Raw genomic sequence first — 12,827 nt, 5'->3', positions numbered from 1 at the left:
ATGATATTGAGGCACATTCTAATTCTAAGATTAGTGTACATGAGAGAGATGCTGAACTAGCTGACAGAGATGTACATAGGGACTTTGAAATAGATAGACCAAATGAAGAAACAAGAGTTGAACCAAGATTGTCCAAATATGTCAAGAAACATCATCCTGCTGCACAAATCATGGAGATAAAGATGCTAGACGAATGAAAAGTAATAAATTGAGAAATGATACATATTTTCTAAGCATGAAAGAACCCAAATTAGTAAAAGATGCCTTAGAAGATGTGGATTAGAGTAAAGCCATGAAAGAAGAGATTGAACATATTGAGAAAAATAAGACATGGACTCTAGTTCCTAGACTAGAAGACAAAAATGTGATTGGCACCAAGTGGGTGTACATAAATAAGTTAGATGAAAATGGTGAAGTCACAAGGAACAATGTAAGATTAGTCTACAAAGGATATGCACAAGAAAAAGGAATTGACTATGGAGAAAAATTTTCTCCTGTTGCTAGATTAGGAGTAAGAATTCTACGCATTTATTTTGCCTAGAATGATTTCAAAGTTTATCAAATGGATGTTAAATTTGCATTTGTGAGTGGTGTATTGGAGGAAGAAGTTTACATAGATCATCGAGAAAGATTTGTTGATGTTAACAATAAGAAAATGGTATGTTGATTACATAGGGCTTTATATGGTTTGAAACAAGCACCAAGGGCATGGTATGAGAGACTTCATAATTATCTTGTGAAGATTGGATTTGAAAGGATTGATGATAACAACAATCTATACATGAAGATAGATAAAGGAAAATGTATTTTGCTATCTGAAATTTTTGTTGATGATATCATATTTGGAGGTCAAGATGCTTTATGCAAGGCTTTTGCAAATGAAATAAAGCAAGAATTTGAGATGTCTATGTATGGAGAGATCAAGTTCTTTGTGGGTTTGCAAGTACATTAGATAAATATGGTATATACATCACTCAATCAAAGTATGTTAAGGAGATACTATTTTTTTTTGAATTGTAGGATTCCAAACCAATAAGTACACCTATGGTGATAGGACATAAATTCTCAAAGAATGATGATTCAATTGAGGTGAATCAATCATTGTATAGGTCTATGATTTAAAAATTACAATATATAGTACTGTTGGAAATAGTCAAGACTAACAAGGTTACTGAGAGGGGAGGGGTGAATCAGTAAACTTTAAAAAAACATAAACCAATTCTACATAATAACAAATTCACCATTCATTCATCTTCTTTACTGTACGCATGAAAAGATTAACACACTGATTTGGTGACCCAAAAACCTTTCAATTTGAAAGTAAAACTGGGGTGGGGATGATGCCCATGAAACTTCAATACTGTAGTATAAAGTTGGCCAGTTAAGGCTTACAATGATCACTTCTGGTGATCTGCCCTGTTAGGAGCAAGTAGGACTGCTAGATCCACCTTGTTAGAGGATTTACAAACATACAATGAAGTATGCACTCTGTTAGGAGATTTACAAAAGACTTTTAAGTCTACCCTGTTAAAGGATTTACAAACTGTTTCACCTGTTAAGATGAAGCAGTGGATCTACTTGCAACTGGTTTGCTAATTAGATCTTATGTACTGATCACTTGATGTGATGGATATATCTTTGCTGCTCCTTGATAACCTTGCTGAATACTCTGCTATTGATTCTCTTTCAATTTGCTCAATTACATTCTTACTTCACTCTATTGAAAATGGCACAATACATTACATATATACCATTCCAATATTTACAGCAACAAGGTCGACTGAACACAAGTGGACAAAACATTACTGAGTCAGCCAGATAGTAGAAAACTCAGGTTCCTCAAACTCACTCGGTGACCTTCTGACACTCGGCATCCACTGCAATATACTGCATCATCATGTACTCAGTAAGAGCAGGGGTATGGTCCATACTAATCATTCTAAGTAGCTTGGAACTTGGTAACTACTGGTGACTCAGTAAACATTACGTCACTCAATAGAAACTAACTCCGACGATTCACTTGGTAAGCACTGAATACTTCTTTTACCTTTCTATCTTGGTAATCACTGAAACCTTCATTTACCTTCCTGACTTGGTAAACACTAAATCCTTCGTTTACCTTCTTAACTTGGTAAATACTAAATCCTTCATTTACCTTCCTAACTCGGTAAATACTAAATCCTTCGTTTACCTTCCTGACTCGATAAACACTACTGAACATACTTGGTAATCAACGAATGCTCGGTATGAACTGTAAACTGAGTGATGAACTCGGTAAGCATTCAGAATCAAATAAGTGCTGTAACTAATGACAAATGCATCATTATTCCAACAATCTCCCTCTTTGGCATTAGTGACAAAAACACTTATGAGCCAAAATTTAGATACAAGATCTGACAAAACTGACTTGATTCTGCTGTGCTGAATATACATGGGCTACCTTACATATAACTCCCCCATACATTATACACAAGGTTTTTACATGAGTTATATGTCTTTATTCATATTATCACCACTATCATTATTTCTTTATTAATTTATTACCTTCTCCCCTTTTGTGTCTGATTCTCCTCTATATATTACTTTCTCCCCCTTTTTGACAATAATGCCAAAGAATAAAGAATGTATTTACATGGAGACACCAAAATGTGTGATAAACTCAGAATGTACTTGAAGAATTAGTTGCAGAGTTTTATCCCAATTGTCTTGCAGGATTTTACATCTGGAGAGAGCTACTTGAACTTCTATAGAAAGTTCAATCACATGGTATGCAACAGAGAAGTTATTGTCATGGATCAATGTTTTTGAATATGCAATGTGTTTCTGCATTGTGTTCATGATGGGAAGGATCATGTTTTGGATTTCTAGCAGTGTAGACCTTATCCTTCCTTCCTCTTTGAGTAGCTCTGCCTACTTCTCTGCCAAAAATTTGATCCTAAGGTGATGAGATGAGCTTGAGCTGGGGTCAAGCTTCAGCGATTGGGCACTTATCTTCAGATCCTTATCTATCTTATTTAACTTTTCTCTTATTTCCTTTGTATACTCGGTAACATCACAAAGTTTTGCAAAAAGTGAGGTTACGTTATTAAAATAATTTTCAATGTTAGACAAAATTGAGGTTAATTCAACCTGTTTTATTGCTAAGTGCTGAGCAATGTGTTCAAGCACCTTATTTTCAAATTTCCTTTCTGCTTTCTCCATTAACTTTTCTTGTCCTGAGATATCCTCATTAGATTTATTCACCGCTTCTTCTAGCTGCAACAAAATGTGTTGAGATGAATCTACATCAATACTTATAGCCTCAGTTATTATGTTTTTAGCACTCTCAATTATGTTGAATTCTCTGTCCCTTTCATTCCTTAGCTGCATTTGCTGTGCCTTTTGCTCTAGACACTGACTAGCCAATCTTAGTTCATTAACTGTAGCAGTTTCTAGATTTATCTTTGGAATGACAATTTCTTCATCCAAATCTATATCACCATCTAATACTTTTCCTGTAAGCAGTAGTTTCAATGGTGTCTTTGGTTTATCTGCAGTACTTACCTCTTTTCCTTTTGAAGTAGATACAATGGTTGATGATGCAGGACTAGCAGTCAAGACTAGAATGAGACCAACTAAAGGTAAACTAAGAGAAGTGTTGGCTGTATCAAAACTTGATATACTTCCCAAAAATGATGTACTACTCAAAAATGATGTACATACTAGTATATTTACAATTGGAGAACTAACTGGAGCAAAAATTGGGGCCAATGTGGCTGAGGAAGACAAAATTGATAAGAAACTTGGAAGACTTACTGTACAAGCTACAAGTGGAAGAGATATACTTAGTGAAGTAACTACTGCAGTGGATGACTCGGTGGCTGATGATGTGCTTTGAAGCTTAGTAACTGAAGAAGTGACTGCCAGCTCGGGAGATGAAGTGCTTGGCACTTACATTGCAGAAACCTGGAGCTGAGAGGAGATTGGAGGAAATTGAGCAATGGATGTCTCTGTTGTGCTCACAGTCTTGCTTGAAGATCCTATCTCTATAGTATATTTTACAGTCTTTGGTGGAGAGTGAGGAAGGGAGGCAATGACAGCTGCTGCAATTTTGACTGCATCATCCTCTTCCTTAACATTTTCTTCCTCCTTTCCTTCTTCTTCCTTCTTTTTCATTACCTGTTCAAGGTCTTCATCAGTTACTTCCATGGAAATGGTGTTGCCACCATCCATATCCTCTTCATCATCACCATTTTCATCATCATCCTTGATCTCTATGGGTTCCTCAGTTGTCTTATGCAGTTTATATGCATCACTCCAGACATCAGTTGCATTTTTAACAACTGGCTCAATGCTTTTTAGCAATATGAGACATGTATTAAATCTCATATTCATTTTGCCTTCATGATCCTTCAATGCCCTTTTGATTTCTACATCTGTTAGGCTGGGGACCAGTTCTCTTAATCTTTGCTCAAAAATGTCTTTAACTATTTGCTCAGTGTTCTCCCATCTCACCTTTATTTTATCAAACAGTTCAGCAAGAATTTGGGAAACAAATTGGTCTGGGGAGAATTTCCAGGTTCCCAACTTCTCCATTACCATATCTTCAATTTCTTTTTGCTCAGCAGGAGTTCTGGTTTCATATTTCAATGCCTTGAAATTGTTGATTCCTACACCAATCCTTAGTTGTTTCATCCGTTCTTCAAATGTTAGAGGAGGTTTGCTGAACACAATTTCTTTCTTGCCTCTCCTGGTTCTCCTTGTGAACACTGCCCGAGGTTTGGTAATGATTACCCTACCCTTTTTCTTTGCTGGCTCTGCTTCCTTTTTTGGCTCCTCTTCTTCTTCTTCCTTTTCTTCATCCTCACCGTTGCCCTCAGTAAGCATAAGAGGTCCAGTATCAGCTTTTAGCTTTTCTATCTTTCTCTTGCCTTTAGAGATTTCTTGAGGAAGCTTGATTTCAAGCTCTATTCTAACCTTTTCCTCTTCATAGGTTCCAAATGTAGGCAACTTGGGATCCACTAGTTCATTTACCAGTGCCTCAATGATATCTCTGGCATCATCAATATTTAGCTCATAGGGCAATGGTTTTACCCATGCCACTCGGGGTTTGACTGCCTGGATGTAGACTCTGTCACATTCAACCATGAAAAAGACATCATCCTTATAATCTTCAACAAGTTTCAGAGGTATCCTGAACCTGTTGTTCATCCTTTCCTTGAAATCTTCAAAATAATTATCCATTACCTTGTCAAAATTGATACCCATTTTTGCTATGAACTCATTTATTTGATACAAAATTGGAGTATCTTTCCTCCATACAACTGCACCTTTAGATGGAAAGAATTTTTGTATATAGAAAAATAAACAAACTAGCAAAGAACCAAAATTACAGGGGTTTGTCTTTGTAGTCCTTATGCTATCCATGTTTTTATTCAATTGTTTTAATAACACATTAGCTAGGTCAAACTCCATGTTTTTCTTCACAATCTTATATGCCAAATCTACAGCCTCACAGGGTACACTATTCAGCCTGCTGGAACTATACAGTTTGTATGCAATAACACAAATACCAAATTTTAGTTCTATATCTGAAACATTGTTAAGCTTTAAACCTCTGCCATCCCATACAGCTTGGGTTAATTTTTGAAGTTCATCTCGACCTAGGGTTTTGGTGGTTTTGGCTTTGGTCAACATTGCTAAACCCGTGATCTTGTGGATCATCTTCTTCGTTATGATGATGGGTTGCTCTAACCAAAATTGTCCATTATGCACACGACTTAAGATATACCTTACCCATTTCACTTGGAAACTCCTTGGCAGATGCGGGATATGGGTTAAACCTTTGGTTTCCAAATGTTTAAACTCGAGTTTTAGGGTTCCATCCACGCATAACTTGGCTAGGGTACTATCCATATCTAGTGTCCCTATTTCTTGCACAATACACTTGAAATGAGTACGAATATCATTGATAAGAAGTACCTTTGGAGGGATCTGCGATTGAGCTCCATGCGGGTCGAGTGATTCAGTGATGGTAGGAATGATTTTGAAATTGGGCGCCTTCCATTCAACTCCCTTCACAAGCATTTCAGAACCTTTCTTCACCTTGCTGCCACTGGTGCTTGCAGATGCCATTGCTGCTCGGTGAGAGAATGATTTTGTAACACAAATTTTTCGCTGGAAAATCGCTTCAAATCACTTGAACTCACTTGGATGCACTTGAAAATATATTTGCTCTGTGAACTCTGAATTTGTGGTGAAAAATGAGATCAAATTTTGCCTTTTTGATCGAAATTCTGTCATTAATGCTCGGGTACGAAGGTAGCTGAGAATTAGGGTTTTAAAAATGGTCATCAACTTACTCGGTAAACCTTGCAACTCAGTGAACACACAAAACCTTTCTTATTTTCTCGACCAAGCTCAGTAGAGTCTGAAAACCAACCTTACTCGGTAGATGTAACACTGTGAATTATGACTTGTATCTGCAATACTGATTTATCATTTCCACTCCTTCTTTCTGGAACTACTTAGGATATGGCTTGAAGATGCAGTCCCTTATCCTTCTTGATAAGTCTAATTAGGAATGGTGGAGTCACCCATTTCTAGAGTGACATTTCCATGATTTGAATTTTCTTGCTCGGTAGACTTAGGAATCCACTGTTGTTTCATTTGCTTTCGAATATTATCAGCTCTAGTTTTCTTTTCATCTTCAACCTTTCCTATATTCATGCAATTCTTGGCTATATGACCAAGTTTAGTACAAGTCTAGCATCTTATGGTTGTATCTTTCTTCCTTAGGTGATGCCTTCTACAGTTTGTTCCTATGTGTCCATATTCTCCACAATAGTGACATCTGCACCAAGTATTGTAATCCCAACCAAATATTGCTTTGACAATTTGTTCTGCTGGATTGAATGATTTTGATCTACATTCAGATGCTTTGTGTCCTTGTTTCTTGCATTTGAGACATTCGCTTTCAAACTTTGGTTTCTCCTTGCATTCATTGGCTTTGTGACCATGCTGATTGCAATTGAAACATTTGCCATTGAATTTACCTTTACCATTACTCCAACATTTTTTAGATTTATGACCTATCTTGACACAATGATTACAAGTGGGTCTTTGATTCCTTTCGGTACCTTGTTCAGAAGATTCACCTTCTTCCTTGTATCCAAGACCAGCTTTACCTTTTTTCTTATAAAAATTCTGCTCATTTTGCTGATTCAATTGATTCATGTCTGCTTGAGATTTCATCATCCTTTCATTGACTTGTTTTTCAACATTTAGATCATTTTCCAAGCTTTCATTGATTTTCCTTTGAGATCTTAGGTCTCTTCTTAGACTTTCATTGATTTGTCTTTCAATATTCAATTCATTTCTCATTCTTTCACTTTGTGCTTTGAGAATCTTGATTTCTTCATTTGCATTGGATAGTTGATCTACTAGATCTTCATGTTCAAGGGATTGATTTTGAGTTTCATTGTCCCTTCTTTCTATTTCTTCTTGCATCATGTTTCTTTGCTCCATAATTTCACAAAATCTTATTGATTGAGTTTCTTGTTCCAATCTTAGCATCCTTACTTCTTCTTGCAAAGATCCATTCTTTTGTGGAAGTTCTTTGATTGCCTTGTCTGCCTCATTAGCTTCATTTGAACTACTTGATGGGATGAGATCTTCAATTTTTGTTTCAGTATACTGATGATCATTCATTTCTTTTGCAAGATCTTTCCTTCTTTTTAGGGATAGAGAAAGATGCTCTTTTGCTTCTTTGAGTTGTATCATGGCCATTTCCAAATCTAGCTTCTCATTCTCAATAGTTTTGTCAAGTATGAATATCTCCATTGTCCTTGATCTTTGCTCAAGTTGTTTAAACTTTATCCTGAGAACCACAATGCTCTGATACCAATTGTTGAAAATATTCAGGACTAACAAGGTTACTGAGAGGGGAGGGGTGAATCAGTAAACTTTAAAAAAATTTAAACCAATTCTGCATAATAACAAATTCACCATTCATTCATCTTCTTTACTGTACGCATGAAAAGATTAACACATTGATTTGGTGACCCAGAAACCTTTCAATTTGAAAGTAAAACTGGGGCGGGGATGATGCCCACGAAACTTCAATACTGCAGTATAAAGTTGGCTAGTTAAGGCTTACAATGATCACTTCTGGTGATCTTCCCTGTTAGGAGCAAGTAGGACTGCTAGATCCACCTTGTTAGAGGATTTACAAACATACAATGAAGTATGCACTCTGTTAGGAGATTTACAAAAGACTTTTAAGTCTACCCTGTTAAAGGATTTAAAAACTGATTCACTTGTTAAGATGAAGCAGTGGATCTGCTTGCAACTAGTTTGCTGATTAGATCTTATGTACTAATCACTTGATGTGATGGATATATCTTTGCTGCTCCTTGATAACCTTGCTGAATACTCTGCTGCTGATTCTCTTTCAATTCGCTCAATTACATTCTTACTTCACTCTATTGCAAATGGCACAATACATTACATATATACCATTCCAATATTTACAGCAACAAGGTCGGCTGAACACAAGTGGACAAAACATTACTGAGTCAGCCAGATAGTAGAAAACTCAGGTTCCTCAAACTCACTCGGTGACCTTCTGACACTCAGCATCCACTGCAATACACTACATCATCATGTACTCGGTAAGATTAGGGGTACAGTCCATACTAATCATTCTGAGTAGATTGGAACTTGGTAACCACTGGTGACTCAGTAAACATTGTGTCACTCAGTAGAAACTAACTTCGACGATTCACTTGGTAAGCACTAAATACTTCTTTTACCTTTCTGTCTTGGTAATCACTGAAACCTTCATTTACCTTCCTGACTCAGTAAACACTAAATCCTTCATTTACCTTCCTAACTCGGTAAATACTAAATCCTTCGTTTACCTTCCTGACTCAGTAAATACTAAATCCTTCGTTTACCTTCCTGACTCGGTAAACACTACTGAACATACTTGGTAACCAACGAATGCTCGATATGAACTGTAAACTGAGTGATGAACTCGATAAACATTCAGAATCAAATACGTGTTGTAACTAATGACAAATGTATCATTATTCCAACAAGTACATAGTAGACTTGATATTTCATTATTTGTAGTAATAGTTATAGGATTCTCTGCTAATCCCAAGGTGAATCATTTGATGGCTATAAAGAGAATAATGAGATATTTGAAAGGAATAGAGGAATATGGTCTATACTATAAGAAAAATGAGAAATTTTAATTAAGAGCCTATACTGATGCTGATTGGGCTAGAAATGTTGATGACAGAAAGAGCACTAGCAAAGGAGTATTTTTCTTAGGCAAGAGGCTGGTTCCATGAACTAGCAAGAAAGAAAACTGCACTTCACAATCTACTACTGAAGTTGAATATGTTGTTGCTACTATAAATTATACAAACATTATTCGGATCAAATAGCTACTCAAAGGTATGAAGGAAGAGATCACTGAACTAGTGATACTTTATTGTGATAATACAAGTGTTATAAATAAATCAAAGAATCCTATGATGCGCAAAAAGACTAAGCACATTGCAATCAAGTACCATTACTTGAGATAATTAGTTCAAGATAAAGAGGTGAAGATAGAATATGTTAACACAAAAGAGGAAATTATTGATCTATTCACAAAAGTATTACTCAAGGATGCTCATGAGTATCTAAGAGGTAAAATAGGGGCGATACCCCTATCAAAGGCTATCTAAGTAACAAAAGGAGTACCCTACATCAAACAAGATGATTACCATATGTTACAAATTGATGCAATGGATCTTACTTTAGGAGTTGCCTAAAGTAATCAAAGAGCTGAAACTTCAAATCAGTCACAAGCAAGGTGACAAAGAAGAAATTGAAGAAGTTCACATCTGCATATTAAGATTACAAGTCCTTGACATTGTTGTCAAAGAGAGAGAAATACAAGAGATTAAACTAATCCTAAAGGGAGAAATACAAGAGATTGAACAAAGAAGGAGAAATCCTAATATACAGTGTGGGAAAGAGAGTATATTTGCTAAGAACATCTACCTAGTAAGAGGGAGATACTATAAAAGGGAGAGATAAGAAGTAATTAGAGGGAGTCATAAAAATGAATTGATTATTGATTGTCTATTGATCTAAATAGAATAGATTTTGTAACCTATTCACGAGATGAAAGCTATAGATTGAGGGAGAGATTTCAATTCAAGGAATTATTTTCATTTTGGTATTTTGTTGGTCTTACTATTTTAAACTGATTTAGTTTGGTTGATCATTTTGGTTTTCCATCAATGCCAAAGAGGTAGATTATTAAGAAGGAGATTGTTGTAAATAGATTGATACAAGTGTGATAAATATGTTTCAATCATTGTTCTGTCACGAATGTCAAATTTTCTATTTTGCTAGTAAGATAACTACTTATATGATTTAGGTACTATCACTTTCTTGATTGATGAAGAGAATTTGATCAAAAGATGTAATAATAGCATGTAGAGGAAAGGTTGAGTTATGATATAAAAAGAGAGTACATGAATCAACTAAGACAATGATATCATAGTGCATTGATAATCTACTTAAGGTTGTAATGGTTGCTTACACTAAACAAGTTCAAAAGAACAAGTTAAACAAAGTTTGTCTGCCAAGCTTGACTAAATAGATAGTAGGTGCCTAGAAAAGTTAGTGCAAGCCTAACTAAAAATTAGTTGGAGCTGAGTAAAAGTCTATTTTAGTGTATGCTGAGAAACACATTAGATGCTGAGTAAAGTTTAGTTGATGTTGAGCACCAGTAAACTTTAGTTTGTGCCAAGTGATTTTATAAAGAATGATGAGCAACATAGTATGTGCCAAGCATTAGAAGAAAGTTAATGTCGAGTGCTCACATTATTAGAAAGATAAAAAAATTGATGGATTTGAGTCAACAAGTTTGTTTTCTTGGATTGTGTGAATGAGGTGGAAGATAAGATTTATGAGCTGGTGGCACATAATTCATGGTAGACTATTTTGAGGTGAATTCAAAGAGAATTAAAGAAGTTTCTAGAAGTGATGTGGAATAAAGGGTAGATTCATTGAATCATCCCTAATCTATCCTAACCCTAAACTAGATGATGGAGAATGAACGACAAAAGATCTTAATTATCTATTTATAGGGATAGTGGTTCAGAAGCAAGGGTTGTCATGTGTGGGAACCTAAGGAAGATAAGGAGTCAAGCATATTGCTTTATTTAGTGACCTAATTAAGACTCTACATTGGTATGTTAAGAAAGAAGGCTTAAGGACATGAATGCTTGAAGGGTGAACAAGTTAGCAAAGCTGAAATATGTGAAAGTCAAGCATAATGGAGGACTAAAAAAAAGATCTATAATCTACAAATGGAGTTGTAAGTTGTTTACAGATCAAGCCTTACTATTACTTTCTAATATTTGTATTAGTCTAGGGTAAGTCCTTTGGATTAAGGTTGACCTAACAATCATTTGTAAATATTTTAACTAGGTGACATTCCAAGTGAATGGCCTAAAATCTTCTAACAAGTCTCACTCCTAATAAGGTGATTAAAATCTTTTAATAGGGTCACATTTAACAATGTGTATCATAACCTTTAATAGGGTTGGCCTTTCATCGAGCATCATTTTAGAAGAGTGAAAAAGAGTAGCATGTTACTGGTGTTTTTTCTCAAATTGGGTTTCTATGTAAATCATTGTGTCAAATGTGTTACTGAATCTATTATGTTTCATATTTACATTTTTGCAAATTGATTTGATAGTAACCTACAAGTTTTAAGTGATTGCATAATCTTATGGATGCATGCATGATGATAAATGTTCTATGGGTTCACTAAACTATGAAAAGTTTTATTTATACATTTGGACCTTGGATAACTGATTTACACCCTGTCTTAGTTATTTTAAAGAATTCCAACATTATTATGTGATTTGAAGCTTGTTACTTGGATTCAAGGTTCGTGACCTAGTCTACAAGGTCTGATAGTGATTGGTGTAGTTGATAGGACAAATAAAAGAAGTTAAAGTACAATACATAGTATTATTCTACAAGGAAAAGTTGAGAGATTAGTTGGACAGTGAGTTCAATGGTCTTGCCCTAGAAGCTATTTGGATAGTGGGTTCTTCTATCTTCCACAACTCCTAAGAGGGTTGACACAACTCCTTATAGGGATGGAATCTCCTAACAAAGATTCAAAGTCTCCTAATAGGGACTCATATGTACTAAATGTTGTAATAGACTCTTAACATGGTCCATCCTCTAACAAGGAATATTTATATTAGTACATCATCTTGTGGGCATCAATCCAATTAGGGTTCTTTGATCTAATCAAGGGTTTCCCTAGTTAACATATATGGTGTAATTGTGTATGTGCATCTTTGTATGGTTGTTATTTACTTTGGTTGAATGGTTAAGATTATTTAAGATGAATAAATGTTTTAATTATTGGATAGCTGATTCATCTCCCCTCCCCCCCCATTAATCTTGGTGGACTATTGTTTCTAACACCTTTATAGTATAGTTTTTGATTAACAAACAAGTATACTTCGTTGACAAAGTGCTTCTAGGTGTAGTATCCTTTTAAACCATGTAGTTTATGACTAATAACTTTTGAGCCTTTGATCATCAATTCAAAAGGAAAACTAATTTCGATACCCCTTTGGAGTTTCTATAACCTATTCCAGATTGATGCCTCTTAGTTATCTTGGTGGACAATTGTTTCTAACACCCTTACCACATAGTTTTTGATTAACAACCAAGGATACTTCCTTAACAAAGTGCTTCTAGGTGTAGTATCCCTTTAAACCACATAGTTTTTGACTAATAACTTTTGAGCCTTT

Source organism: Cupressus sempervirens, chromosome 7, assembly GCF_028749045.1.
Source record: "Cupressus sempervirens isolate cs-2001-9-10 chromosome 7, ASM2874904v1, whole genome shotgun sequence".
In the NCBI taxonomy this organism is placed as follows: domain Eukaryota; kingdom Viridiplantae; phylum Streptophyta; class Pinopsida; order Cupressales; family Cupressaceae; genus Cupressus; species Cupressus sempervirens.
This window is presented reverse-complemented; position numbering follows the sequence as displayed.